Raw genomic sequence first — 26,752 nt, 5'->3', positions numbered from 1 at the left:
CAGACTTGACAGGGAAACTTCATTCATCTATCACCAGCTCCCACTTTGTCCCACTTTTATGGGACAAAATACCCTCCGCCTCATCGCTCTACTTTCTGGACTTTCTAAAATGTGACTTGATAAAGATGAGAAAAGTTCATCCGAGTCCTCAGCAGGACTCGTACGCTTCAGTTACGAAGCACCAGTGAAGGACAGAGAGTCTGGCCAGCCTGCTTTTCCTCCAAGAGACAAAGAAATGCTCTGATTCCTCTGGAGTCGACTCTTCCAGGAGACGCAGTAGGAACCGCCTCCGGACATACACTGGATGGACATGCAGTACTGTAAAAACATATTTGCCCTCTCACATAGTTCTTCTGCTTGCTACGATTTGTTTGATAACTGACACTTTCCCATCGCTCTGGAGGACTATCGCTGCATCGGGGGATTATTGAGCCTGAACGGTCACTTCACAGCATCCTTATCAGATGTGAGTCCAGACTTTGACTGGGCCACTCCATCAACTTCCTTTGGTGTCTGTTGAGTCATTCAGAGGTGGACTTGCTGGTGTGCTCCGGATCACTGTCCTGCTGAATAACTCAAGCGTGCTTGGACTTAAGGTCAGGAACCTACGGCTGGACATCGTCCTCCAGGACATGGTTCCATAAATCAAGTCAAGTCAAGTCCTCTAGATCCTGAAGCAGCATCACAGCCCCAGACCATCACACTACGGGGGGAGGGCGGGCGTTCTGCTATCAGGCACCATTACTATGGAACCAACTTCCAATCTGTGTTAAGGAGGCTGACACCACCTCCACCTTTAAAACAAAACTTAAAACCTTTCTGTTTAGTAAAGCCTATAGTTAGTGTTTAGTAAACCTCTAGTTGTTGTTAATAAATCTCTAGTTAGTGTAAACTCTAGTGTGTTAGAGTCAGTAGTCATAGTTGCGGCTATAGAACAAGACTATAATAGTTAGTCTCAAACATAGCTTGGTGGTAGATATGCTGCTATAGGCCTATGCTGCAGGGGGGCACCGACATGATCCACTGGGCGGTGCCTCTCACCCTTCTTCTCTTCTCCTCTTCCCTTCCTCTCTTCTCCTTTTCCATTTTTATTTATTATAAGTATCTCATAGCCAATTTTTGTCCATCGTTCCTGTAGTTTCTTGTGCTGGCTCCCTTTTTTCTCTTCTGTGCATGTTTGCAGGCCAGAGCTTCAGGAGCTGCGTGCTGGCCCATCCCCGCTCTCGTCATCCCGCTGCTGCTTCCACATGACTGTTGTGTGCTGCTGACGCCCCCCCACCCCCCCACCTCTGGTCATCCCGCTGCTGCTTCCACCTGCCTGCTGTGTGCTGCTGACGTCCCCGACCCCCCAGTCTGGCCTTCGGCAGGAAGGTCCCCCCTTATGAGCCTGGTCCTGTTGAAGGTTTCTTCCCTCCTAAAGGGGAGTTTTTCCTTGCCACTGTTTGGCTTAAGGTTTTTCTTCCACTAGGGGAGTTTTTACCTGCCATTGTTTATGTAATAATTGCTCAGGAGTCATGTTCTGGGTCTCTGGAAAGCGCCTAGAGACAACTTTTGTTGTATTAGACGCTATACAAATATATTGAATTGAAACTACCACCACCGTTTTTAATGTTGGTATGATGATGACCTCCCAAAAAAGTTCCACTTTAATCTTGTTGGGTAACAGAATGTCGCAGAAGTGCCAGATCACCAAGGTGTTTGCTGGGAAATCTGAGATGGGCCTTTGTGTTGCTTTTAGCCGTTAGTTTTGGTCTTGGAACGCCACCATGGACACATTTTTGTCTCGTTCTTATCGTTGGATTGGAGTTGGCTTTGTAACCCTTGATCAGCCTGGTCAATATCGATGGCTTTGTTTCTCATCAGTTCTCCATTTCTTTAGATCAGGATTTGATGGGTTGCATTTTGAGATCTCTCGGTTCAGTTCGTGTTGTCAGCAGGTTGTGTTTCAGTGAAAGAAATGTTCATGGAGTGAAACGTGGTGATAAACATTACAGGTGGAATTTCAAGGAGTTTTCGTGTTCATGTGAAAGTCTGATGCAGGACAACCTTCTTGAGTGTGAATACATTTCACCTTTACCGCACCTGAATTGGATCAAGTGAGAGGGAATCTGCTTCTAAAATAGTGATTCTGCTGGGACTTGAACCCAGGACCTTCTGCATGTAAAGCAGACATGAGGACCACTACGATACAGAACCTCTGGTGGCCTCCTCACTTCTGTCCCTGAACATAAAACTATCCTTCATCCGCAGCTTAACTTGGTGACGGAGAAGTCCAATTGGTCAAAGGTCAATGAATAATGGCAATTAATTACTAAATGTTGAATTACAGATGCAGCAAGTGATTGGCTAGGGATCAGAATCAATATTCAGTCAATCACTCAATCAGTCAATATCCATCCAATACATCAGCTCAGAATTCTGAGAAACCTTTATTTCTTTCTTTATTTTAGTTTACTTTATTTTTTTTGCACACATTAAGCACATGACAGTCAAGTAAAATCTTGCTGTGAAGGAAGGGAAGTTTTCTCAACCTACAAGGTAGAGTTAACTCCCAGAGGAACAACAAAATTTAAATCATGATGTGTTACAAAAAATGTCACCTATCCAGATCATTTCCGGATACATTTGAAGTCCGAATCATTTGATTTTGAGTATTGGCCAGCAGAGAATACTAATCAGATACTTTGGCACTGCCAAAGCAGTCACTCAATAAGCTACAGCTCATCCAGAATGCGGCCGCTAGAGTACTGACCAGAACCAAGAAATCTGACCATATCACTCCTATTTTATCAAAACTCCACTGGCTCCCAATAAAACAAAGAATTGATTTTAAAATTCTTCTTATAGTTTATAAATGTTTTAATGGTCTGGCCCCCTCTTATGTCTCTGACATGCTCAGTTTATATGTACCGAAAAGATCCCTTAGATCTCTGAACAAAGATCTCCTAATCATACCCAGGATAAATTCTCAATCAGCATATGGTTCATTCAGTCATTACGGTCCCACACTCTGGAACTCTGTACCACATGAACTACGCTCTGCTTCATCACTGGCCTCTTTTAAAAGTAAATTAAAAACATATCTTTTTTCACAAGCTTTTAGCTAGTTTGTTGGAATCAGTACTATAATTTTAATTTTAATATCTTTTAATTTCCATCATCTCTTTTATCATGTTTTATGTTTTTGTGTTTTATGTGTTTTATTGTACTTTCTATGTGTTTTTATGTGTGTTAGCACATTGAGTTTATGCTTGTCATATGAAATGTGCTATATAAATAAATCTGATTTGATTTGATTTGATATAGCGTCTAATACAACAGATGTTGTCTCTAGACGCTTTCCAGAGATCCAGAACATGAACATAAACATAAACATAAACCCCCGAGCAATTATTATATAAACAATGGCAGGTAAAAACTCCCATAGTGGGAGAAAAGCCTTAAGCCAAACAGCGGCAAGGAAGAACTCCCCTTTAGGAGGGAAGAAACCTTGAGCAGGACCTGGCTCATAAGAGGGGACCCTCCTGCCGAAGGCCAGACTGGGGGAGTCAGGGACGTCAACAGCACACAGCAGGCAGGTGGAAGCAGCAGACATGAAGACCACCACTGCATGACCAAGGATTTGGTTCTGCTGGGGGTTAATCCGAGGACCTTCTGCGTGTAAAGCAGACATGATGACAACCAAACTCCAAAACCTCTGGAAGCTTAAATAGGAACTCAAGAAGTAAGCCAGAAACTCAAGAAGTTATTCATAAAACTGTTGGCCCTCCAACCCTTGAGGGCTTCCTCATACAAGACAGTAGCTAAGTCAACTCTTCACTCTGTTTTGGTTACATCAGTTATATGGTTGGTTATCTTAGCAACCACGTGGTATAAACACAAGGTGAGCTTCAGGACTGCTAATGCAGAACTTGTGCTTTGCATGACCAAGGATTTGGTTCTGCTGGGGGTTGATCCCAGGACCTTCTGCGTGTAAAGCAGACATGAAGACCACCACTGCATGACCAAAGATTTGGTTCTGCTGGGGGTTGATCCCAGGACTTTCTGCGTGTAAAGCAGACATGATGACAACCACACTCCAAAACCTCTGGAAGCTTAAATAGGAACTCAAGAAGTAAGCCATAAAACTCAAGAAGTCATTCATAAAACTGTTGGCCCTCCAACTCTTGAGGGCTTCCTCATACAAGACAGTAGCTAAGTCAACTCTTCACTCAGTTTTGGTTACATCAGTTCTATGGTAGGTTATCTTAGCAACCATGTGGTATAAAAACAAGGTGAGCTTCAGGACTGCTAATGCAGAACTTGTGCTTTGCATGACCAAGGATTTGATTCTGCTGGGGGTTGATCCCAGGACCTTCTGCGTGTAAAGCAGACATGATGACCACTACACTACAGAACCTCTGGAAGCTAAAATGAGAGCTCAGAAAGTAAGCCATAAACTCAAGAAGTCATTCATAAAACTGTTGGCCCTTCAACCCTTGAGGGCGTCCTCATACAAGACAGTAGCTAAGTCAACTCTACACTCTGTTTTGATTACATGGGTTCTATGGTAGGTTATCTTAGCAACCATGTGGTATAAAAATGTGAGCTTCAGGACTGCTAATGCAGAACTTATGCTTTGCATGGCCAAGGATTTGGTTCTGCTGGGGTTTGATCCCAGGACCTTCTGCGTGTAAAGCAGACATGATGACAACCACACTCCAAAACCTCTGGAAGCTTAAATGGGAGCTCAAGAAGTAAGCCATGAAACTCAAGAAGTCATTCATAAAACTGTTGGCCCTCCAACCGTTGAGGGCTTCCTCATACAAGACAGGAGCTAAGTCAACTCTTGATTCTGTTTTGGTTACATCAGTTCTATGGTAGGTTATCTTATAGGGGTGTAACGATACACTAATCTCACGATACGGTACGATACACGATATTGAGGTCACGATAACGATACGATATTATAGCAGTATTTTTTTAACAACCTTGCATGAGGAACATATGACTGGAAAAAATGGTCTTTTATTTGAAAGACATAAAATACCAAACAATGCTGTGCATTTGCCCTATTGTTACAGTTTGTAATGTTTTATAACTGTTTAAGTTTTAAAGAGAAAGCCAGGCCAACCATTTTTCACAAACTGAACTAAAAGTAAATGTCAGGTTTGCATTATGCATCTTCAGTTTCATACAAGTACAAATATTTTGCCACAAACTGAATAGTTTCTCTCATGTATGATTTGACTTTTTTCTTTTCCAGAAATTTAACAACTAAAATTAAATAAATAAGTAAAAAGTAAATAAATACATACAATTTTACATCATAAAAAAGATTGATTCTTGCTCACCTTATAAGTGTTAGAGGAGATTTATTTTTGTTAAGAAGGTTATTTTGGTAATTCAGGGTTCATTATTTTATAAATATATTCTTTATATTTTGATGTAAATCAGGGACTATAATGACACTAGTCAGTTTATCTGTAGTGCTTAGTATGTTTTAGATTGGGCGGAGTGATAGAGCACTAGGTGCTGTTGTTGATGTTATAAAATCCTACACTGTTGAGCGGACATTAAAGTACACTCGAACTCAGCAGAAGTTGTCCCCGTGTTTATCCTACTCACGACCTGAAAAAGGTTTAATTTAATAAGGTAAGGCTTAACTCTACACCAGACTTAAAAGTTCAGAGCTCAAAACCCTGCAAGAGTCCCGTGAACGGGACCGCAAAACGGTACTAGTTTCTTCTGAGCAGAGTAAGATTTTGGTCGGCACGCGTGGTCGGATGCGCGTTACTCATCAACACAATAGATTAATATTAATAACCCAATATCGCGATACACTTTTTCACCTCCACGACACGTATTGTGACGTTTTTGTATCGCGAAATTTCGTGGTACGATATATTGTTACACCCCTATTATCTTAGCAACCATGTGGTATAAAAACAAGGTGAGCTTCAGGAATGCTAATGCAGAACTTGTGCTTTGCATGACAAAGGATTTGGTTCTGCTGGGGGTTGACCTCAGGACCTTCTGTGTGTAAAGCAGACATGATGACCACCACTGCATGACCAAGGATTTGGTTCTGCTGGGGGTTGATCCCAGGACCTTCTGCGTGTAAAGCAGACATGATGACAACCACACTCCAAAACCTCTGGAAGCTTAAATAGGAACTCAAGAAGTAAGCCATAAAACTCAAGAAGTCATTCATAAAACTGTTGGACCTTCAACCCTTGAGGGCTTCCTCATACAAGACATTAGCTAAGTCAACTCTACACTCTGTTTTGATTACATCGGGTCTATGGTAGGTTATCTTAGCAACCATGTGGTATAAAAGCAAAGTGCACTTCAGGACTGCTACTGAAGAACTTGTGCTTTGCATGCCCAAGGATTTGGTTCTGCTGGGGGTTGATCCCAGGACCTTCTGCGTGTAAAGCAGACGTGATGACCACTACACTACAGAACCTCTGGAATCCTAAATTTGAGCTCAGGAAGTAAACCATAAAACTCAAGAAGTCATTCATAAAACTGTTGGCCCTCCAACCCTTGAGGGCTTCCTCATACAAGACAGTAGCTAAGTCAACTCTTCACTCTGTTTTGATTACATCGGTTCTATGGTAGGTTATCTTAGCAACCATGTGGTATAAAAACAGGGTGAACTTCAGGACTGCTAATGCAGAACTTGTGCTTTGCATGACCAAGGATTTGGTTCTGCTGGGGGTTGATCCCAGGACCTTCTGCGTGTAAAGCAGACGTGATGACCACTACACTACAGAACCTCTGGAAGCTTAAATGGGAGCTCTGGAAGTAATCCATAAAACTCAAGAAGTCATTCATAAAACTGTTGGCCCTCCAACCCTTGAGGGCTTCCTCATACAAGACAGTAGCTAAGTCAACTCTTCACTCTGTTTTGATTACATCGGTTCTATGGTAGGTTATCTTATCAACCATGTGGTATAAAAGCAAAACGCACTTCAGAACTGCTACTGCAGAACTTATGCTTTGCATGACCATGGATTTGGTTCTGCTGGGGGTCGAGCCCAGGACCTTCTGCGTGTAAAGCAGACGTGATGACCACTACACTACAGAACCTCTGGAAGCTTAAATGGGAGCTCAAGAAGTAAGCCATAAAACTCAAGAAGTCATTCATAACACTGTTGGCCCTCCAACCCTTGAGGGCTTCCTCATACAAGACAGTAGCTAAGTCAACTCTTCACTCAGTTTTGGTTACATCAGTTCTATGGTAGGTTATCTTAGCAACCATGTGGTATAAAAACAAGGTGAGCTTCAGGAATGCTAATGCAGAACTTGTGCTTTGCATGACAAAGGATTTGGTTCTGCTGGGGGTTGACCTCAGGACCTTCTGTGTGTAAAGCAGACATGATGACCACCACTGCATGACCAAGGATTTGGTTCTGCTGGGGGTTGATCCCAGGACCTTCTGCGTGTAAAGCAGACATGATGACAACCACACTCCAAAACCTCTGGAAGCTTAAATAGGAACTCAAGAAGTAAGCCATAAAACTCAAGAAGTCATTCATAAAACTGTTGGACCTTCAACCCTTGAGGGCTTCCTCATACAAGACATTAGCTAAGTCAACTCTACACTCTGTTTTGATTACATCGGGTCTATGGTAGGTTATCTTAGCAACCATGTGGTATAAAAGCAAAGTGCACTTCAGGACTGCTACTGAAGAACTTGTGCTTTGCATGCCCAAGGATTTGGTTCTGCTGGGGGTTGATCCCAGGACCTTCTGCGTGTAAAGCAGACGTGATGACCACTACACTACAGAACCTCTGAAATCCTAAATTTGAGCTCAGGAAGTAAACCATAAAACTCAAGAAGTCATTCATAAAACTGTTGGCCCTCCAACCCTTGAGGGCTTCCTCATACAAGACAGTAGCTAAGTCAACTCTTCACTCTGTTTTGATTACATCGGTTCTATGGTAGGTTATCTTAGCAACCATGTGGTATAAAAACAGGGTGAACTTCAGGACTGCTAATGCAGAACTTGTGCTTTGCATGACCAAGGATTTGGTTCTGCTGGGGGTTGATCCCAGGACCTTCTGCGTGTAAAGCAGACGTGATGACCACTACACTACAGAACCTCTGGAAGCTTAAATGGGAGCTCTGGAAGTAATCCATAAAACTCAAGAAGTCATTCATAAAACTGTTGGCCCTCCAACCCTTGAGGGCTTCCTCATACAAGACAGTAGCTAAGTCAACTCTTCACTCTGTTTTGATTACATCGGTTCTATGGTAGGTTATCTTATCAACCATGTGGTATAAAAGCAAAACGCACTTCAGAACTGCTACTGCAGAACTTATGCTTTGCATGACCATGGATTTGGTTCTGCTGGGGGTCGAGCCCAGGACCTTCTGCGTGTAAAGCAGACGTGATGACCACTACACTACAGAACCTCTGGAAGCTTAAATGGGAGCTCAAGAAGTAAGCCATAAAACTCAAGAAGTCATTCATAACACTGTTGGCCCTCCAACCCTTGAGGGCTTCCTCATACAAGACAGTAGCTAAGTCAACTCTTCACTCAGTTTTGGTTACATCAGTTCTATGGTAGGTTATCTTAGCAACCATGTGGTATAAAAACAAGGTGAGCTTCAGGACTGCTACTTCAGAACTTATGCTTTGCATGGCCAAGGATTTGGTTCTGCTGGGGTTTGATCCCAGGACCTTCTGCGTGTAAAGCAGACATGAAGACCACCACTGCATGACCAAGAATTTGGTTCAATTGGGGTTTGATCCCAGGACCTTCTGCATGTAAAGCAGACATGATGACAACCACACTCCAAAACCTCTGGAAGCTTAAATGGGAGCTCAGAAAGTAAGCCATAAAACTCAAGAAGTCATTCATAAAACTGTTGGCCCTCCAACCCTTGAGGGCTTCCCCATACAAGACAGTAGCTAAGTCAACTCTTCACTCTGTTTTGATTACATCGGTTCTATGGTAGGTTATCTTAGCAACCGTTTGGTATAAAAGCAAAGCGCACTTCAGGACTGCTACTGAAGAACATATGCTTTGCATGACCATGGATTTGGTTCTGCTGGGGGTTGATCCCAGGACCTTCTGCATGTAAAGCAGACATGATGACAACCACACTCCAAAACCTCTGGAAGCTTAAATGGGAGCTCAGAAAGTAAGCCATAAAATTCAAGAAGTCATTCATAAAACTGTTGGCCCTCCAACCCTTGAGGGCTTCCTCATACAAGACAGTAGCTAAGTCAACTCTTCACTCTGTTTTGATTACATCGGTTCTATGGTAGGTTATCTTAGCAACCGTTTGGTATAAAAGCAAAGCGCACTTCAGGACTGCTACTGAAGAACATATGCTTTGCATGACCATGGATTTGGTTCTGCTGGGGGTTGATCCCAGGACCTTCTGCGTGTAAAGCAGACGTGATGACCACTACACTACAGAACCTCTGGAAGCTTAAATGGGAGCTCTGGAAGTAATCCATAAAACTCAAGAAGTCATTCATAAAACTGTTGGCCCTCCAACCCTTGAGGGCTTCCTCATACAAGACAGTAGCTAAGTCAACTCTTCACTCTGTTTTGATTACATCGGTTCTATGGTAGGTTATCTTATCAACCATGTGGTATAAAAGCAAGGTGAGCTTCAGGACTGCTACTGCAGAACTTATGCTTTGCATGACCATGGATTTGGTTCTGCTGGGGGTTGATCCCAGGACCTTCTGCGTGTAAAGCAGACGTGATGACCACTACACTACAGAACCTCTGGAAGCTTAAATGGGAGCTCTGGAAGTAATCCATAAAACTCAAGAAGTCATTCATAAAACTGTTGGCCCTCCAACCCTTGAGGGCTTCCTCATACAAGACAGTAGCTAAGTCAACTCTTCACTCTGTTTTGATTACATCGGTTCTATGGTAGGTTATCTTATCAACCATGTGGTATAAAAGCAAAACGCACTTCAGAACTGCTACTGCAGAACTTATGCTTTGCATGACCATGGATTTGGTTCTGCTGGGGGTCGAGCCCAGGACCTTCTGCGTGTAAAGCAGACGTGATGACCACTACACTACAGAACCTCTGGAAGCTTAAATGGGAGCTAAAAGAGGTAAGCCATAAAACTCAAGAAGTCATTCATAACACTGTTGGCCCTCCAACCCTTGAGGGCTTCCTCATACAAGACAGTAGCTAAGTCAACTCTTCACTCAGTTTTGGTTACATCAGTTCTATGGTAGGTTATCCTAGCAACCATGTGGTATAAAAACAAGGTGACGCTTCAGGACTGCTATTTCAGAACTTATGCTTTGCATGGCCAAGGATTTGGTTCTGCTGGGGTTTGATCCCAGGACCTTCTGCGTGTAAAGCAGACATGAAGACCACCACTGCATGACCAAGAATTTGGTTAAGCTGGGGTTTGATCCCAGGACCTTCTGCATGTAAAGCAGACATGATGACAACCACACTCCAAAACCTCTGGAAGCTTAAATGGGAGCTCAGAAAGTAAGCCATAAAACTCAAGAAGTCATTCATAAAACTGTTGGCCCTCCAACCCTTGAGGGCTTCCTCATACAAGACAGTAGCTAAGTCAACTCTTCACTCTGTTTTGATTACATCGGTTCTATGGTAGGTTATCTTAGCAACCGTGTGGTATAAAAGCAAAGTGCGCTTCAGGACTGCTACTGAAGAATTTATGCTTTGCATGACCATGGATTTGGTTCTGCTGGGGGTTGATCCCAGGACCTTCTGCGTGTAAAGCAGACGTGATGACCACTACACTACAGAACCTCTGGAAGCTTTAATTTGAGCTCTGGAAGTAAACCATAAAACTCAAGAAGTCATCCATAAAACTGTTGGCCCTCCAACCCTTGAGGGCTTCCTCATACAAGACAGTAGCTAAGTCAACTCTACACTCTGTTTTGATTACATGGGTTCTATGGTAGGTTATCTTAGCAACCATGTGGTATAAAAATGTGAGCTTCAGGACTGCTAATGCAGAACTTATGCTTTGCATGGCCAAGTATTTGTTTCTGCTGGGGTTCGATCCCAGGACCTTCTGCATGTAAAGCAGACATGATGACCACCACTGCATGACCATGGATTTGGTTCTGCTGGGGGTTGATCCCAGGACCTTCTGCGTGTAAAGCAGACGTGATGACCACTACACTACAGAACCTCTGGAAGCCTAAATTTGAGCTCAGGAAGTAAACCATAAAACTCAAGAAGTCATTCATAACACTGTTGGCCCTCCAACCCTTGAGGGCTTCCTCATACAAGACAGTAGCTAAGTCAACTCTTCACTCTGTTTTGATTACATCGGTTCTATGGTAGGTTATCTTAGCAACCGTGTGGTATAAAAGCAAAGCGCACTTCAGGACTGCTACTGCAGAACTTATGCTTTGCATGACCATGGATTTGGTTCTGCTGGGGGTTGAGCCCAGGACCTTCTGCGTGTAAAGCAGACGTGATGACCACTACTCTACAGAACGTCTGGAAGCTTAAATGGGAGCTCAAGAAGTAAGCAATAAAACTCAAGAAGTAATTCATTAAACTGTTGGCCGTCCAACCCTTGAGGGCTTCCTCATACAAGACAATAGCTAAGTCAAATCTTCACTCAGTTTTGATTACATCGGTTCTATGGTAGGTTATCTTAGCAACCATGTGGTATAAAAGCAAGGTGAGCTCCAGAACTGCTACTGCAGAACTTATGCTTTGCATGACCATGGATTTGGTTCTGCTGGGGGTTGATCCCAGGACCTTCTGCGTGTAAAGCAGACATGATGACCACCACTGCATGACCATGGATTTGGTTCTGCTGGGGGTTGATCCCAGGACCTTCTGCGTGTAAAGCAGACGTGATGACCACTACACTACAGAACCTCTGGAAGCCTAAATTTGAGCTCAGGAATTAAAGCAGAAAACTCAAGAAGTCATTCATAACACTGTTGGCCCTCCAACCCTTGACGGCTTCCTCATACAAGACAGTAGCTAAGTCAACTCTGCACTCTGTTTTGATTACATCGGTTCTATGGTAGGTTATCTTAGCAACCATGTGGTATAAAAGCAAAGCGCACTTCAGGACTGCTACTGCAGAACTTATGCTTTGCATGACCATGGATTTGGTTCTGCTGGGGGTTGAGCCCAGGACCTTCTGCGTGTAAAGCAGACGTGATGACCACTACACTACAGAACCTCTGGAAGCTTAAATGGGAGCTCAAGAAGTAAGCCATAAAACTCAAGAAGTAATTCATTAAACTGTTGGCCGTCCAACCCTTGAGGGCTTCCTCATACAAGACAGTAGCTAAGTCAACTCTTCACTCTGTTTTGATTACATCGGTTTTATGGTAGGTTATCTTAGCAACCATGTGGTATAAAAACAAGGTGAGCTTCAGGACTGCTACTTCAGAACTTATGCTTTGCATGGCCAAGGATTTGGTTCTGCTGGGGTTTGATCCCAGGACCTTCTGCGTGTAAAGCAGACATGAAGACCACCACTGCATGACCAAGAATTTGGTTCAGCTGGGGTTTGATCTCAGGACCTTCTGCATGTAAAGCAGACAATATGACAACCACACTCCAAAACCTCTGGAAGCTTAAATAGGAGCTCAGAAAGTAAGCCATAAAACTCAAGAAGTCATTCATAAAACGGTTGGCCCTCCAACCCTTGACGGCTTCCTCATACAAGACAGTAGCTAAGTCAACTCTGCACTCTGTTTTGATTACATCGGTTCTATGGTAGGTTATCTTAGCAACCATGTGGTATAAAAGCAAAGCGCACTTCAGGACTGCTACTGCAGAACTTATGCTTTGCATGACCATGGATTTGGTTCTGCTGGGGGTTGAGCCCAGGACCTTCTGCGTGTAAAGCAGACGTGATGACCACTACACTACAGAACCTCTGGAAGCTTAAATGGGAGCTCAAGAAGTAAGCCATAAAACTCAAGAAGTAATTCATTAAACTGTTGGCCGTCCAACCCTTGAGGGCTTCCTCATACAAGACAGTAGCTAAGTCAACTCTTCACTCTGTTTTGATTACATCGGTTTTATGGTAGGTTATCTTAGCAACCATGTGGTATAAAAACAAGGTGAGCTTCAGGACTGCTACTTCAGAACTTACGCTTTGCATGGCCAAGGATTTGGTTCTGCTGGGGTTTGATCCCAGGACCTTCTGCGTGTAAAGCAGACATGAAGACCACCACTGCATGACCAAGAATTTGGTTCAGCTGGGGTTTGATCTCAGGACCTTCTGCATGTAAAGCAGACAATATGACAACCACACTCCAAAACCTCTGGAAGCTTAAATAGGAGCTCAGAAAGTAAGCCATAAAACTCAAGAAGTCATTCATAAAACGGTTGGCCCTCCAACCCTTGACGGCTTCCTCATACAAGACAGTAGCTAAGTCAACTCTGCACTCTGTTTTGATTACATCGGTTCTATGGTAGGTTATCTTAGCAACCATGTGGTATAAAAGCAAAGCGCACTTCAGGACTGCTACTGCAGAACTTATGCTTTGCATGACCATGGATTTGGTTCTGCTGGGGGTTGAGCCCAGGACCTTCTGCGTGTAAAGCAGACGTGATGACCACTACACTACAGAACCTCTGGAAGCTTAAATGGGAGCTCAAGAAGTAAGCCATAAAACTCAAGAAGTAATTCATTAAACTGTTGGCCGTCCAACCCTTGAGGGCTTCCTCATACAAGACAGTAGCTAAGTCAACTCTTCACTCTGTTTTGATTACATCGGTTTTATGGTAGGTTATCTTAGCAACCATGTGGTATAAAAACAAGGTGAGCTTCAGGACTGCTACTTCAGAACTTACGCTTTGCATGGCCAAGGATTTGGTTCTGCTGGGGTTTGATCCCAGGACCTTCTGCGTGTAAAGCAGACATGAAGACCACCACTGCATGACCAAGAATTTGGTTCAATTGGGGTTTGATCCCAGGACCTTCTGCATGTAAAGCAGACATGATGACAACCACACTCCAAAACCTCTGGAAGCTTAAATGGGAGCTCAGAAAGTAAGCCATAAAACTCAAGAAGTCATTCATAAAACTGTTGGCCCTCCAACCCTTGAGGGCTTCCCCATACAAGACAGTAGCTAAGTCAACTCTTCACTCTGTTTTGATTACATCGGTTCTATGGTAGGTTATCTTAGCAACCGTTTGGTATAAAAGCAAAGCGCACTTCAGGACTGCTACTGAAGAACATATGCTTTGCATGACCATGGATTTGGTTCTGCTGGGGGTTGATCCCAGGACCTTCTGCATGTAAAGCAGACATGATGACAACCACACTCCAAAACCTCTGGAAGCTTAAATGGGAGCTCAGAAAGTAAGCCATAAAATTCAAGAAGTCATTCATAAAACTGTTGGCCCTCCAACCCTTGAGGGCTTCCTCATACAAGACAGTAGCTAAGTCAACTCTTCACTCTGTTTTGATTACATCGGTTCTATGGTAGGTTATCTTAGCAACCGTTTGGTATAAAAGCAAAGCGCACTTCAGGACTGCTACTGAAGAACATATGCTTTGCATGACCATGGATTTGGTTCTGCTGGGGGTTGATCCCAGGACCTTCTGCGTGTAAAGCAGACGTGATGACCACTACACTACAGAACCTCTGGAAGCTTAAATGGGAGCTCAAGAAGTAAGCCATAAAACTCAAGAAGTAATTCATTAAACTGTTGGCCGTCCAACCCTTGAGGGCTTCCTCATACAAGACAGTAGCTAAGTCAAATCTTCACTCAGTTTTGATTACATCGGTTCTATGGTAGGTTATCTTAGCAACCATGTGGTATAAAAGCAAGGTGAGCTTCAGGACTGCTACTGCAGAACTTATGCTTTGCATGACCATGGATTTGGTTCTGCTGGGGGTTGATCCCAGGACCTTCTGCGTGTAAAGCAGACGTGATGACCACTACACTACAGAACCTCTGGAAGCTTAAATGGGAGCTAAAAGAGGTAAGCCATAAAACTCAAGAAGTCATTCATAACACTGTTGGCCCTCCAACCCTTGAGGGCTTCCTCATACAAGACAGTAGCTAAGTCAACTCTTCACTCAGTTTTGGTTACATCAGTTCTATGGTAGGTTATCCTAGCAACCATGTGGTATAAAAACAAGGTGACGCTTCAGGACTGCTATTTCAGAACTTATGCTTTGCATGGCCAAGGATTTGGTTCTGCTGGGGTTTGATCCCAGGACCTTCTGCGTGTAAAGCAGACATGAAGACCACCACTGCATGACCAAGAATTTGGTTAAGCTGGGGTTTGATCCCAGGACCTTCTGCATGTAAAGCAGACATGATGACAACCACACTCCAAAACCTCTGGAAGCTTAAATGGGAGCTCAGAAAGTAAGCCATAAAACTCAAGAAGTCATTCATAAAACTGTTGGCCCTCCAACCCTTGAGGGCTTCCTCATACAAGACAGTAGCTAAGTCAACTCTTCACTCTGTTTTGATTACATCGGTTCTATGGTAGGTTATCTTAGCAACCGTGTGGTATAAAAGCAAAGTGCGCTTCAGGACTGCTACTGAAGAATTTATGCTTTGCATGACCATGGATTTGGTTCTGCTGGGGGTTGATCCCAGGACCTTCTGCGTGTAAAGCAGACGTGATGACCACTACACTACAGAACCTCTGGAAGCTTTAATTTGAGCTCTGGAAGTAAACCATAAAACTCAAGAAGTCATCCATAAAACTGTTGGCCCTCCAACCCTTGAGGGCTTCCTCATACAAGACAGTAGCTAAGTCAACTCTACACTCTGTTTTGATTACATGGGTTCTATGGTAGGTTATCTTAGCAACCATGTGGTATAAAAATGTGAGCTTCAGGACTGCTAATGCAGAACTTATGCTTTGCATGGCCAAGTATTTGTTTCTGCTGGGGTTCGATCCCAGGACCTTCTGCATGTAAAGCAGACATGATGACCACCACTGCATGACCATGGATTTGGTTCTGCTGGGGGTTGATCCCAGGACCTTCTGCGTGTAAAGCAGACGTGATGACCACTACACTACAGAACCTCTGGAAGCCTAAATTTGAGCTCAGGAAGTAAACCATAAAACTCAAGAAGTCATTCATAACACTGTTGGCCCTCCAACCCTTGAGGGCTTCCTCATACAAGACAGTAGCTAAGTCAACTCTTCACTCTGTTTTGATTACATCGGTTCTATGGTAGGTTATCTTAGCAACCGTGTGGTATAAAAGCAAAGCGCACTTCAGGACTGCTACTGCAGAACTTATGCTTTGCATGACCATGGATTTGGTTCTGCTGGGGGTTGAGCCCAGGACCTTCTGCGTGTAAAGCAGACGTGATGACCACTACTCTACAGAACGTCTGGAAGCTTAAATGGGAGCTCAAGAAGTAAGCAATAAAACTCAAGAAGTAATTCATTAAACTGTTGGCCGTCCAACCCTTGAGGGCTTCCTCATACAAGACAATAGCTAAGTCAAATCTTAACTCAGTTTTGATTACATCGGTTCTATGGTAGGTTATCTTAGCAACCATGTGGTATAAAAGCAAGGTGAGCTCCAGAACTGCTACTGCAGAACTTATGCTTTGCATGACCATGGATTTGGTTCTGCTGGGGGTTGATCCCAGGACCTTCTGAGTGTAAAGCAGACATGATGACCACCACTGCATGACCATGGATTTGGTTCTGCTGGGGGTTGATCCCAGGACCTTCTGCGTGTAAAGCAGACGTGATGACCACTACACTACAGAACCTCTGGAAGCCTAAATTTGAGCTCAGGAATTAAAGCAGAAAACTCAAGAAGTCATTCATAACACTGTTGGCCCTCCAACCCTTGACGGCTTCCTCATACAAGACAGTAGCTAAGTCAACTCTGCACTCTGTTTTGATTACATCGGTTCTATGGTAGGTTATCTTAGCAACCATGTGGTATAAAAGCAAAGCGCACTTCAGGACTGCTACTGCAGAACTTATGCTTTGCATGACCATGGATTTGGTTCTGCTGGGGGTTGAGCCCAGGACCTTCTGCGTGTAAAGCAGACGTGATGACCACTACACTACAGAACCTCTGGAAGCTTAAATGGGAGCTCAAGAAGTAAGCCATAAAACTCAAGAAGTAATTCATTAAACTGTTGGCCGTCCAACCCTTGAGGGCTTCCTCATACAAGACAGTAGCTAAGTCAACTCTTCACTCTGTTTTGATTACATCGGTTTTATGGTAGGTTATCTTAGCAACCATGTGGTATAAAAACAAGGTGAGCTTCAGGACTGCTACTTCAGAACTTATGCTTTGCATGGCCAAGGATTTGGTTCTGCTGGGGTTTGATCCCAGGACCTTCTGCGTGTAAAGCAGACATGAAGACCACCACTGCATGACCAAGAATTTGGTTCAGCTGGGGTTTGATCTCAGGACCTTCTGCATGTAAAGCAGACAATATGACAACCACACTCCAAAACCTCTGGAAGCTTAAATAGGAGCTCAGAAAGTAAGCCATAAAACTCAAGAAGTCATTCATAAAACGGTTGGCCCTCCAACCCTTGACGGCTTCCTCATACAAGACAGTAGCTAAGTCAACTCTGCACTCTGTTTTGATTACATCGGTTCTATGGTAGGTTATCTTAGCAACCATGTGGTATAAAAGCAAAGCGCACTTCAGGACTGCTACTGCAGAACTTATGCTTTGCATGACCATGGATTTGGTTCTGCTGGGGGTTGAGCCCAGGACCTTCTGCGTGTAAAGCAGACGTGATGACCACTACACTACAGAACCTCTGGAAGCTTAAATGGGAGCTCAAGAAGTAAGCCATAAAACTCAAGAAGTAATTCATTAAACTGTTGGCCGTCCAACCCTTGAGGGCTTCCTCATACAAGACAGTAGCTAAGTCAACTCTTCACTCTGTTTTGATTACATCGGTTTTATGGTAGGTTATCTTAGCAACCATGTGGTATAAAAACAAGGTGAGCTTCAGGACTGCTACTTCAGAACTTACGCTTTGCATGGCCAAGGATTTGGTTCTGCTGGGGTTTGATCCCAGGACCTTCTGCGTGTAAAGCAGACATGAAGACCACCACTGCATGACCAAGAATTTGGTTCAATTGGGGTTTGATCCCAGGACCTTCTGCATGTAAAGCAGACATGATGACAACCACACTCCAAAACCTCTGGAAGCTTAAATGGGAGCTCAGAAAGTAAGCCATAAAACTCAAGAAGTCATTCATAAAACTGTTGGCCCTCCAACCCTTGAGGGCTTCCCCATACAAGACAGTAGCTAAGTCAACTCTTCACTCTGTTTTGATTACATCGGTTCTATGGTAGGTTATCTTAGCAACCGTTTGGTATAAAAGCAAAGCGCACTTCAGGACTGCTACTGAAGAACATATGCTTTGCATGACCATGGATTTGGTTCTGCTGGGGGTTGATCCCAGGACCTTCTGCATGTAAAGCAGACATGATGACAACCACACTCCAAAACCTCTGGAAGCTTAAATGGGAGCTCAGAAAGTAAGCCATAAAATTCAAGAAGTCATTCATAAAACTGTTGGCCCTCCAACCCTTGAGGGCTTCCTCATACAAGACAGTAGCTAAGTCAACTCTTCACTCTGTTTTGATTACATCGGTTCTATGGTAGGTTATCTTAGCAACCGTTTGGTATAAAAGCAAAGCGCACTTCAGGACTGCTACTGAAGAACATATGCTTTGCATGACCATGGATTTGGTTCTGCTGGGGGTTGATCCCAGGACCTTCTGCATGTAAAGCAGACATGATGACAACCACACTCCAAAACCTCTGGAAGCTTAAATGGGAGCTCAGAAAGTAAGCCATAAAATTCAAGAAGTCATTCATAAAACTGTTGGCCCTCCAACCCTTGAGGGCTTCCTCATACAAGACAGTAGCTAAGTCAACTCTTCACTCTGTTTTGATTACATCGGTTCTATGGTAGGTTATCTTAGCAACCGTTTGGTATAAAAGCAAAGCGCACTTCAGGACTGCTACTGAAGAACATATGCTTTGCATGACCATGGATTTGGTTCTGCTGGGGGTTGATCCCAGGACCTTCTGCGTGTAAAGCAGACGTGATGACCACTACACTACAGAACCTCTGGAAGCTTAAATGGGAGCTCAAGAAGTAAGCCATAAAACTCAAGAAGTAATTCATTAAACTGTTGGCCGTCCAACCCTTGAGGGCTTCCTCATACAAGACAGTAGCTAAGTCAAATCTTCACTCAGTTTTGATTACATCGGTTCTATGGTAGGTTATCTTAGCAACCATGTGGTATAAAAGCAAGGTGAGCTTCAGGACTGCTACTGCAGAACTTATGCTTTGCATGACCATGGATTTGGTTCTGCTGGGGGTTGATCCCAGGACCTTCTGCGTGTAAAGCAGACGTGATGACCACTACACTACAGAACCTCTGGAAGCTTGAATGGGAGCTAAAAGAGGTAAGCCATAAAACTCAAGAAGTCATTCATAACACTGTTGGCCCTCCAACCCTTGAGGGCTTCCTCATACAAGACAGTAGCTAAGTCAACTCTTCACTCAGTTTTGGTTACATCAGTTCTATGGTAGGTTATCCTAGCAACCATGTGGTATAAAAACAAGGTGACGCTTCAGGACTGCTATTTCAGAACTTATGCTTTGCATGGCCAAGGATTTGGTTCTGCTGGGGTTTGATCCCAGGACCTTCTGCGTGTAAAGCAGACATGAAGACCACCACTGCATGACCAAGAATTTGGTTAAGCTGGGGTTTGATCCCAGGACCTTCTGCATGTAAAGCAGACATGATGACAACCACACTCCAAAACCTCTGGAAGCTTAAATGGGAGCTCAGAAAGTAAGCCATAAAACTCAAGAAGTCATTCATAAAACTGTTAGCCCTCCAACCCTTGAGGGCTTCCTCATACAAGACAGTAGCTAAGTCAACTCTTCACTCTGTTTTGATTACATCGGTTCTATGGTAGGTTATCTTAGCAACCGTGTGGTATAAAAGCAAAGTGCGCTTCAGGACTGCTACTGAAGAATTTATGCTTTGCATGACCATGGATTTGGTTCTGCTGGGGGTTGATCCCAGGACCTTCTGCGTGTAAAGCAGACGTGATGACCACTACACTACAGAACCTCTGGAAGCTTTAATTTGAGCTCTGGAAGTAAACCATAAAACTCAAGAAGTCATCCATAAAACTGTTGGCCCTCCAACCCTTGAGGGCTTCCTCATACAAGACAGTAGCTAAGTCAACTCTACACTCTGTTTTGATTACATGGGTTCTATGGTAGGTTATCTTAGCAACCATGTGGTATAAAAATGTGAGCTTCAGGACTGCTAATGCAGAACTTATGCTTTGCATGGCCAAGTATTTGGTTCTGCTGGGGTTCGATCCCAGGACCTTCTGCATGTAAAGCAGACATGATGACCACCACTGCATGACCATGGATTTGGTTCTGCTGGGGGTTGATCTCAGGACCTTCTGCGTGTAAAGCAGACGTGATGACCACTACACTACAGAACCTCTGGAAGCCTAAATTTGAGCTCAGGAAGTAAACCATAAAACTCAAGAAGTCATTCATAACACTGTTGGCCCTCCAACCCTTGAGGGCTTCCTCATACAAGACAGTAGCTAAGTCAACTCTTCACTCTGTTTTGATTACATCGGTTCTATGGTAGGTTATCTTAGCAACCGTGTGGTATAAAAGCAAAGCGCACTTCAGGACTGCTACTGCAGAACTTATGCTTTGCATGACCATGGATTTGGTTCTGCTGGGGGTTGAGCCCAGGACCTTCTGCGTGTAAAGCAGACGTGATGACCACTACTCTACAGAACGTCTGGAAGCTTAAATGGGAGCTCAAGAAGTAAGCAATAAAACTCAAGAAGTAATTCATTAAACTGTTGGCCGTCCAACCCTTGAGGGCTTCCTCATACAAGACAATAGCTAAGTCAAATCTTCACTCAGTTTTGATTACATCGGTTCTATGGTAGGTTATCTTAGCAACCATGTGGTATAAAAGCAAGGTGAGCTCCAGAACTGCTACTGCAGAACTTATGCTTTGCATGACCATGGATTTGGTTCTGCTGGGGGTTGATCCCAGGACCTTCTGCGTGTAAAGCAGACATGATGACCACCACTGCATGACCATGGATTTGGTTCTGCTGGGGGTTGATCCCAGGACCTTCTGCGTGTAAAGCAGACGTGATGACCACTACACTACAGAACCTCTGGAAGCCTAAATTTGAGCTCAGGAAGTAAACCAGAAAACTCAAGAAGTCATTCATAACACTGTTGGCCCTCCAACCCTTGAGGGCTTCCTCATACAAGACAGTAGCTAAGTCAACTCTTCACTCTGTTTTGATTACATCGGTTCTATGGTAGGTTATCTTAGCAACCGTGTGGTATAAAAGCAAAGCGCACTTCAGGACTGCTACTGCAGAACTTATGCTTTGCATGACCATGGATTTGGTTCTGCTGGGGGTTGAGCCCAGGACCTTCTGCGTGTAAAGCAGACGTGATGACCACTACTCTACAGAACGTCTGGAAGCTTAAATGGGAGCTCAAGAAGTAAGCCATAAAACTCAAGAAGTAATTCATTAAACTGTTGGCCGTCCAACCCTTGAGGGCTTCCTCATACAAGACAATAGCTAAGTCAAATCTTCACTCAGTTTTGATTATATCGGTTCTATGGTAAGTTATCTTAGCAACCATGTGGTATAAAAGCAAGGTGAGCTCCAGAACTGCTACTGCAGAACTTATGCTTTGCATGACCATGGATTTGGTTCTGCTGGGGGTTGATCCCAGGACCTTCTGCGTGTAAAGCAGACATGATGACCACCACTGCATGACCATGGATTTGGTTCTGCTGGGGGTTGATCCCAGGACCTTCTGCGTGTAAAGCAGACGTGATGACCACTACACTACAGAACCTCTGGAAGCCTAAATTTGAGCTCAGGAAGTAAACCAGAAAACTCAAGAAGTCATTCATAACACTGTTGGCCCTCCAACCCTTGAGGGCTTCCTCATACAAGACAGTAGCTAAGTCAACTCTGCACTCTGTTTTGATTACATCGGTTCTATGGTAGGTTATCTTAGCAACCGTGTGGTATAAAAGCAAAGCGCACTTCAGGACTGCTACTGCAGAACTTATGCTTTGCATGACCATGGATTTGGTTCTGCTGGGGGTTGAGCCCAGGACCTTCTGCGTGTAAAGCAGACGTGATGACCACTACACTACAGAACCTCTGGAAGCTTAAATGGGAGCTCAAGAAGTAAGCCATAAAACTCAAGAAGTAATTCATTAAACTGTTGGCCGTCCAACCCTTGAGGGCTTCCTCATACAAGACAGTAGCTAAGTCAACTCTTCACTCTGTTTTGATTACATCGGTTTTATGGTAGGTTATCTTAGCAACCATGTGGTATAAAAGCAAAGCGCACTTCAGGACTGCTACTGCAGAACTTATGCTTTGCATGACCATGGATTTGGTTCTGCTGGGGGTTGAGCCCAGGACCTTCAGCGTGTAAAGCAGACGTGATGACCACTACACTACAGAACCTCTGGAAGCTTAAATGGGAGCTCAAGAAGTAAGCCATAAAACTCAAGAAGTCATTCATAACACTGTTGGCCCTCCAACCCTTGAGGGCTTCCTCATACAAGACAGTAGCTAAGTCAACTCTTCACTCAGTTTTGGTTACATCAGTTCTATGGTAGGTTATCTTAGCAACCATGTGGTATAAAAACAAGGTGAGCTTCAGGACTGCTATTTCAGAACTTATGCTTTGCATGGCCAAGGATTTGGTTCTGCTGGGGTTTGATCCCAGGACCTTCTGCGTGTAAAGCAGACATGAAGACCACCACTGCATGACCAAGTGTTTGGTTCAGCTGGGGTTTGATCCCAGGACCTTCTGCATGTAAAGCAGACATGATGACAACCACACTCCAAAACCTCTGGAAGCTTAAATGGGAGCTCAGAAAGTAAGCCATAAAACTCAAGAAGTCATTCATAAAACTGTTGGCCCTCCAACCCTTGAGGGCTTCCTCATACAAGACAGTAGCTAAGTCAACTCTTCACTCTGTTTTGATTACATCGGTTCTATGGTAGGTTATCTTAGCAACCATGTGGTATAAAAGCAAAGTGCGCTTCAGGACTGCTACTGAAGAACTTATGCTTTGCATGACCATGGATTTGGTTCTGCTGGGGGTTGATCCCAGGACCTTCCGCGTGTAAAGCAGACGTGATGACCACTACACTACAGAACCTCTGGAAGCTTAAATTTGAGCTCTGGAAGTAAACCATAAAACTCAAGAAGTCATTCATGAAACTGTTGGCCCTCCAACCCTTGAGGGCTTCCTCATACAAGACAGTAGCTAAGTCAACTCTTCACTCAGTTTTGGTTACATCAGTTCTATGGTAGGTTATCTTAGCAACCATGTGGTATAAAAGCAAGGTGAGCTCCAGAACTGCTACTGCAGAACTTATGCTTTGCATGACCATGGATTTGGTTCTGCTGGGGGTTGATCCCAGGACCTTCTGCGTGTAAAGCAGACATGATGACCACCACTGCATGACCATGGATTTGGTTCTGCTGGGGGTTGATCCCAGGACCTTCTGCGTGTAAAGCAGACGTGATGACCACTACACTACAGAACCTCTGGAAGCCTAAATTTGAGCTCAGGAAGTAAACCAGAAAACTCAAGAAGTCATTCATAAAACGGTTGGCCCTCCAACCCTTGAGGGCTTCCTCATACAAGACAGTAGCTAAGTCAACTCTTCACTCTGTTTTGATTACATCGGTTCTATGGTAGGTTATCTTAGCAACCATGTGGTATAAAAGGAAAGTGCGCTTCAGGACTGCTACTGATGAACTTATGCTTTGCATGACCATGGATTTGGTTCTGCTGGGGGTTGATCCCAGGACCTTCTGCGTGTAAAGCAGACGTGATGACCACTACACTACAGAACCTCTGGAAGCTTAAATGGGAGCTCAAGAAGTAAGCCATAAAACTCAAGAAGTAATTCATTAAACTGTTGGCCGTCCAACCCTTGAGGGCTTCCTCATACAAGACAGAAGCTAAGTCAACTCTTCACTCAGTTTTGGTTACATCAGTTCTATGGTAGGTTATCTTAGCAACCATGTGGTATAAAAACAAGGTGAGCTTCAGGACTGCTACTTCAGAACTTATGCTGTGCATGGCCAAGGATTTGGTTCTGCTGGGGTTTGATCCCAGGACCTTCTGCGTGTAAAGCAGACATGAAGACCACCACTGCATGACCAAGAATTTGGTTCAGCTAGGGTTTGATCCCAGGACCTTCTGCATGTAAAGCAGACATGATGACAACCACACTCCAAAACCTCTGGAAGCTTAAATGGGAGCTCAGAAAGTAAGCCATAAAACTCAAGAAGTCATTCATAAAACTGTTGGCCGTCCAACCCTTGAGGGCTTCCTCATACAAGACAGTAGCTAAGTCAACTCTGCACTCTGTTTTGATTACATCGGTTCTATGGTAGGTTATCTTAGCAACCGTGTGGTATAAAAGCAAAGCGCACTTCAGGACTGCTACTGCAGAACTTATGCTTTGCATGACCATGGATTTGGTTCTGCTGGGGGTTGAGCCCAGGACCTTCTGCGTGTAAAGCAGACGTGATGACCACTACACTACAGAACCTCTGGAAGCTTAAATGGGAGCTCAAGAAGTAAGCCATAGAACTCAAGAAGTAATTCATTAAACTGTTGGCCGTCCAACCCTTGAGGGCTTCCTCATACAAGACAGTAGCTAAGTCAACTCTTCACTCAGTTTTGGTTACATCAGTTCTATGGTAGGTTATCTTAGCAACCATGTGGTATAAAAACAAGGTGAGCTTCAGGACTGCTACTTCAGAACTTATGCTTTGCATGGCCAAGGATTTGGTTCTGCTGGGGTTTGATCCCAGGACCTTCTGCGTGTAAAGCAGACATGAAGACCACCACTGCATGACCAAGAATTTGGTTCAGCTGGGGTTTGATCCCAGGACCTTCTGCATGTAAAGCAGACATGATGACAACCACACTCCAAAACCTCTGGAAGCTTAAATAGGAGCTCAGAAAGTCAGCCATAAAACTCAAGAAGTCATTCATAAAACGGTTGGCCCTCCAACCCTTGAGGGCTTCCTCATAGAAGACAGTAGCTAAGTCAACTCTTCACTCAGTTTTGGTTACATCAGTTCTATGGTAGGTTATCTTAGCAACCATGTGGTATAAAAACAAGGTGAGCTTCAGGACTGCTACTTCAGAACTTATGCTTTGCATGACCATGGATTTGGTTCTGCTGGGGGTTGAGCCCAGGACCTTCTGCGTGTAAAGCAGACGTGATGACCACTACACTACAGAACCTCTGGAAGCTTAAATGGGAGCTCAAGAAGTAAGCCATAAAACTCAAGAAGTCATTCATAAAACTGTTGGCCCTCCAACCCTTGAGGGCTTCCTCATACAAGACAGTAGCTAAGTCAACTCTGCACTCTGTTTTGATTACATCGGTTCTATGGTAGGTTATCTTAGCAACCGTGTGGTATAAAAGCAAAGCGCACTTCAGGACTGCTACTGCAGAACTTATGCTTTGCATGACCATGGATTTGGTTCTGCTGGGGGTTGAGCCCAGGACCTTCTGCGTGTAAAGCAGACGTGATGACCACTACACTACAGAACCTCTGGAAGCTTAAATGGGAGCTCAAGAAGTAAGCCATAGAACTCAAGAAGTAATTCATTAAACTGTTGGCCGTCCAACCCTTGAGGGCTTCCTCATACAAGACAGTAGCTAAGTCAACTCTTCACTCAGTTTTGGTTACATCAGTTCTATGGTAGGTTATCTTAGCAACCATGTGGTATAAAAACAAGGTGAGCTTCAGGACTGCTACTTCAGAACTTATGCTTTGCATGGCCAAGGATTTGATTCTGCTGGGGTTTGATCCCAGGACCTTCTGCGTGTAAAGCAGACATGAAGACCACCACTGCATGACCAAGAATTTGGTTCAGCTGGGGTTTGATCCCAGGACCTTCTGCATGTAAAGCAGACATGATGACAACCACACTCCAAAACCTCTGGAAGCTTAAATAGGAGCTCAGAAAGTCAGCCATAAAACTCAAGAAGTCATTCATAAAACGGTTGGCCCTCCAACCCTTGAGGGCTTCCTCATAGAAGACAGTAGCTAAGTCAACTCTTCACTCAGTTTTGGTTACATCAGTTCTATGGTAGGTTATCTTAGCAACCATGTGGTATAAAAACAAGGTGAGCTTCAGGACTGCTACTGATGAACTTATGCTTTGCATGACCATGGATTTGGTTCTGCTGGGGGTTGATCCCAGGACCTTCTGCGTGTAAAGCAGACGTGATGACCACTACACTACAGAACCTCTGGAAGCTTAAATGGGAGCTCAAGAAGTAAGCCATAAAACTCAAGAAGTAATTCATTAAACTGTTGGCCGTCCAACCCTTGAGGGCTTCCTCATACAAGACAGAAGCTAAGTCAACTCTTCACTCAGTTTTGGTTACATCAGTTCTATGGTAGGTTATCTTAGCAACCATGTGGTATAAAAACAAGGTGAGCTTCAGGACTGCTACTTCAGAACTTATGCTGTGCATGGCCAAGGATTTGGTTCTGCTGGGGTTTGATCCCAGGACCTTCTGCGTGTAAAGCAGACATGAAGACCACCACTGCATGACCAAGAATTTGGTTCAGCTAGGGTTTGATCCCAGGACCTTCTGCATGTAAAGCAGACATGATGACAACCACACTCCAAAACCTCTGGAAGCTTAAATGGGAGCTCAGAAAGTAAGCCATAAAACTCAA

At 44.0% G+C, this 26,752-nt stretch overlaps 39 non-coding genes across 39 annotated transcripts; all 39 read right to left on the bottom strand.

Annotated features, from left to right (window-relative positions):
* Nucleotides 1–2,123: 2,123 nt before the first annotated feature.
* trnav-uac (transfer RNA valine (anticodon UAC)) lies at nucleotides 2,124–2,196 on the bottom strand. Its single transcript has one exon. It is a non-coding gene; the product is annotated as a tRNA-Val (tRNA).
* A 2,130-nt stretch (nucleotides 2,197–4,326) lies between these two features.
* On the bottom strand, nucleotides 4,327–4,399 carry trnav-uac (transfer RNA valine (anticodon UAC)). The gene has a single exon. It is a non-coding gene; the product is annotated as a tRNA-Val (tRNA).
* A 1,976-nt stretch (nucleotides 4,400–6,375) lies between these two features.
* trnav-uac (transfer RNA valine (anticodon UAC)) lies at nucleotides 6,376–6,448 on the bottom strand. Its single transcript has one exon. It is a non-coding gene; the product is annotated as a tRNA-Val (tRNA).
* A 240-nt stretch (nucleotides 6,449–6,688) lies between these two features.
* On the bottom strand, nucleotides 6,689–6,761 carry trnav-uac (transfer RNA valine (anticodon UAC)). Its single transcript has one exon. It is a non-coding gene; the product is annotated as a tRNA-Val (tRNA).
* A 240-nt stretch (nucleotides 6,762–7,001) lies between these two features.
* On the bottom strand, nucleotides 7,002–7,074 carry trnav-uac (transfer RNA valine (anticodon UAC)). The gene has a single exon. It is a non-coding gene; the product is annotated as a tRNA-Val (tRNA).
* Nucleotides 7,075–7,705: 631 nt separating this feature from the next.
* On the bottom strand, nucleotides 7,706–7,778 carry trnav-uac (transfer RNA valine (anticodon UAC)). Its single transcript has one exon. It is a non-coding gene; the product is annotated as a tRNA-Val (tRNA).
* Nucleotides 7,779–8,018: 240 nt separating this feature from the next.
* trnav-uac (transfer RNA valine (anticodon UAC)) lies at nucleotides 8,019–8,091 on the bottom strand. Its single transcript has one exon. It is a non-coding gene; the product is annotated as a tRNA-Val (tRNA).
* A 240-nt stretch (nucleotides 8,092–8,331) lies between these two features.
* trnav-uac (transfer RNA valine (anticodon UAC)) lies at nucleotides 8,332–8,404 on the bottom strand. The gene has a single exon. It is a non-coding gene; the product is annotated as a tRNA-Val (tRNA).
* Nucleotides 8,405–9,348: 944 nt separating this feature from the next.
* On the bottom strand, nucleotides 9,349–9,421 carry trnav-uac (transfer RNA valine (anticodon UAC)). The gene has a single exon. It is a non-coding gene; the product is annotated as a tRNA-Val (tRNA).
* A 240-nt stretch (nucleotides 9,422–9,661) lies between these two features.
* trnav-uac (transfer RNA valine (anticodon UAC)) lies at nucleotides 9,662–9,734 on the bottom strand. The gene has a single exon. It is a non-coding gene; the product is annotated as a tRNA-Val (tRNA).
* A 240-nt stretch (nucleotides 9,735–9,974) lies between these two features.
* On the bottom strand, nucleotides 9,975–10,047 carry trnav-uac (transfer RNA valine (anticodon UAC)). Its single transcript has one exon. It is a non-coding gene; the product is annotated as a tRNA-Val (tRNA).
* A 633-nt stretch (nucleotides 10,048–10,680) lies between these two features.
* Nucleotides 10,681–10,753, bottom strand: trnav-uac (transfer RNA valine (anticodon UAC)). Its single transcript has one exon. It is a non-coding gene; the product is annotated as a tRNA-Val (tRNA).
* Nucleotides 10,754–11,068: 315 nt separating this feature from the next.
* On the bottom strand, nucleotides 11,069–11,141 carry trnav-uac (transfer RNA valine (anticodon UAC)). Its single transcript has one exon. It is a non-coding gene; the product is annotated as a tRNA-Val (tRNA).
* A 631-nt stretch (nucleotides 11,142–11,772) lies between these two features.
* Nucleotides 11,773–11,845, bottom strand: trnav-uac (transfer RNA valine (anticodon UAC)). Its single transcript has one exon. It is a non-coding gene; the product is annotated as a tRNA-Val (tRNA).
* Nucleotides 11,846–12,085: 240 nt separating this feature from the next.
* On the bottom strand, nucleotides 12,086–12,158 carry trnav-uac (transfer RNA valine (anticodon UAC)). The gene has a single exon. It is a non-coding gene; the product is annotated as a tRNA-Val (tRNA).
* A 631-nt stretch (nucleotides 12,159–12,789) lies between these two features.
* Nucleotides 12,790–12,862, bottom strand: trnav-uac (transfer RNA valine (anticodon UAC)). Its single transcript has one exon. It is a non-coding gene; the product is annotated as a tRNA-Val (tRNA).
* Nucleotides 12,863–13,493: 631 nt separating this feature from the next.
* trnav-uac (transfer RNA valine (anticodon UAC)) lies at nucleotides 13,494–13,566 on the bottom strand. Its single transcript has one exon. It is a non-coding gene; the product is annotated as a tRNA-Val (tRNA).
* Nucleotides 13,567–14,510: 944 nt separating this feature from the next.
* On the bottom strand, nucleotides 14,511–14,583 carry trnav-uac (transfer RNA valine (anticodon UAC)). The gene has a single exon. It is a non-coding gene; the product is annotated as a tRNA-Val (tRNA).
* A 240-nt stretch (nucleotides 14,584–14,823) lies between these two features.
* On the bottom strand, nucleotides 14,824–14,896 carry trnav-uac (transfer RNA valine (anticodon UAC)). The gene has a single exon. It is a non-coding gene; the product is annotated as a tRNA-Val (tRNA).
* A 633-nt stretch (nucleotides 14,897–15,529) lies between these two features.
* On the bottom strand, nucleotides 15,530–15,602 carry trnav-uac (transfer RNA valine (anticodon UAC)). The gene has a single exon. It is a non-coding gene; the product is annotated as a tRNA-Val (tRNA).
* A 315-nt stretch (nucleotides 15,603–15,917) lies between these two features.
* On the bottom strand, nucleotides 15,918–15,990 carry trnav-uac (transfer RNA valine (anticodon UAC)). Its single transcript has one exon. It is a non-coding gene; the product is annotated as a tRNA-Val (tRNA).
* Nucleotides 15,991–16,621: 631 nt separating this feature from the next.
* trnav-uac (transfer RNA valine (anticodon UAC)) lies at nucleotides 16,622–16,694 on the bottom strand. Its single transcript has one exon. It is a non-coding gene; the product is annotated as a tRNA-Val (tRNA).
* Nucleotides 16,695–16,934: 240 nt separating this feature from the next.
* On the bottom strand, nucleotides 16,935–17,007 carry trnav-uac (transfer RNA valine (anticodon UAC)). Its single transcript has one exon. It is a non-coding gene; the product is annotated as a tRNA-Val (tRNA).
* A 631-nt stretch (nucleotides 17,008–17,638) lies between these two features.
* Nucleotides 17,639–17,711, bottom strand: trnav-uac (transfer RNA valine (anticodon UAC)). The gene has a single exon. It is a non-coding gene; the product is annotated as a tRNA-Val (tRNA).
* Nucleotides 17,712–18,968: 1,257 nt separating this feature from the next.
* trnav-uac (transfer RNA valine (anticodon UAC)) lies at nucleotides 18,969–19,041 on the bottom strand. The gene has a single exon. It is a non-coding gene; the product is annotated as a tRNA-Val (tRNA).
* Nucleotides 19,042–19,281: 240 nt separating this feature from the next.
* On the bottom strand, nucleotides 19,282–19,354 carry trnav-uac (transfer RNA valine (anticodon UAC)). Its single transcript has one exon. It is a non-coding gene; the product is annotated as a tRNA-Val (tRNA).
* A 633-nt stretch (nucleotides 19,355–19,987) lies between these two features.
* On the bottom strand, nucleotides 19,988–20,060 carry trnav-uac (transfer RNA valine (anticodon UAC)). Its single transcript has one exon. It is a non-coding gene; the product is annotated as a tRNA-Val (tRNA).
* A 315-nt stretch (nucleotides 20,061–20,375) lies between these two features.
* On the bottom strand, nucleotides 20,376–20,448 carry trnav-uac (transfer RNA valine (anticodon UAC)). The gene has a single exon. It is a non-coding gene; the product is annotated as a tRNA-Val (tRNA).
* A 631-nt stretch (nucleotides 20,449–21,079) lies between these two features.
* Nucleotides 21,080–21,152, bottom strand: trnav-uac (transfer RNA valine (anticodon UAC)). Its single transcript has one exon. It is a non-coding gene; the product is annotated as a tRNA-Val (tRNA).
* Nucleotides 21,153–21,783: 631 nt separating this feature from the next.
* On the bottom strand, nucleotides 21,784–21,856 carry trnav-uac (transfer RNA valine (anticodon UAC)). The gene has a single exon. It is a non-coding gene; the product is annotated as a tRNA-Val (tRNA).
* A 240-nt stretch (nucleotides 21,857–22,096) lies between these two features.
* trnav-uac (transfer RNA valine (anticodon UAC)) lies at nucleotides 22,097–22,169 on the bottom strand. Its single transcript has one exon. It is a non-coding gene; the product is annotated as a tRNA-Val (tRNA).
* Nucleotides 22,170–22,409: 240 nt separating this feature from the next.
* trnav-uac (transfer RNA valine (anticodon UAC)) lies at nucleotides 22,410–22,482 on the bottom strand. The gene has a single exon. It is a non-coding gene; the product is annotated as a tRNA-Val (tRNA).
* A 631-nt stretch (nucleotides 22,483–23,113) lies between these two features.
* trnav-uac (transfer RNA valine (anticodon UAC)) lies at nucleotides 23,114–23,186 on the bottom strand. Its single transcript has one exon. It is a non-coding gene; the product is annotated as a tRNA-Val (tRNA).
* Nucleotides 23,187–23,504: 318 nt separating this feature from the next.
* On the bottom strand, nucleotides 23,505–23,577 carry trnav-uac (transfer RNA valine (anticodon UAC)). The gene has a single exon. It is a non-coding gene; the product is annotated as a tRNA-Val (tRNA).
* Nucleotides 23,578–23,817: 240 nt separating this feature from the next.
* trnav-uac (transfer RNA valine (anticodon UAC)) lies at nucleotides 23,818–23,890 on the bottom strand. Its single transcript has one exon. It is a non-coding gene; the product is annotated as a tRNA-Val (tRNA).
* Nucleotides 23,891–24,521: 631 nt separating this feature from the next.
* On the bottom strand, nucleotides 24,522–24,594 carry trnav-uac (transfer RNA valine (anticodon UAC)). The gene has a single exon. It is a non-coding gene; the product is annotated as a tRNA-Val (tRNA).
* A 631-nt stretch (nucleotides 24,595–25,225) lies between these two features.
* Nucleotides 25,226–25,298, bottom strand: trnav-uac (transfer RNA valine (anticodon UAC)). The gene has a single exon. It is a non-coding gene; the product is annotated as a tRNA-Val (tRNA).
* Nucleotides 25,299–25,538: 240 nt separating this feature from the next.
* Nucleotides 25,539–25,611, bottom strand: trnav-uac (transfer RNA valine (anticodon UAC)). The gene has a single exon. It is a non-coding gene; the product is annotated as a tRNA-Val (tRNA).
* Nucleotides 25,612–26,242: 631 nt separating this feature from the next.
* trnav-uac (transfer RNA valine (anticodon UAC)) lies at nucleotides 26,243–26,315 on the bottom strand. The gene has a single exon. It is a non-coding gene; the product is annotated as a tRNA-Val (tRNA).
* Between the last annotated feature and the right edge of the window lie 437 nt (nucleotides 26,316–26,752).

This window comes from Cololabis saira, chromosome 2, assembly GCF_033807715.1.
Source record: "Cololabis saira isolate AMF1-May2022 chromosome 2, fColSai1.1, whole genome shotgun sequence".
In the NCBI taxonomy this organism is placed as follows: Eukaryota; Metazoa; Chordata; class Actinopteri; order Beloniformes; family Belonidae; genus Cololabis; species Cololabis saira.
This window is presented reverse-complemented; position numbering and strand designations above follow the sequence as displayed.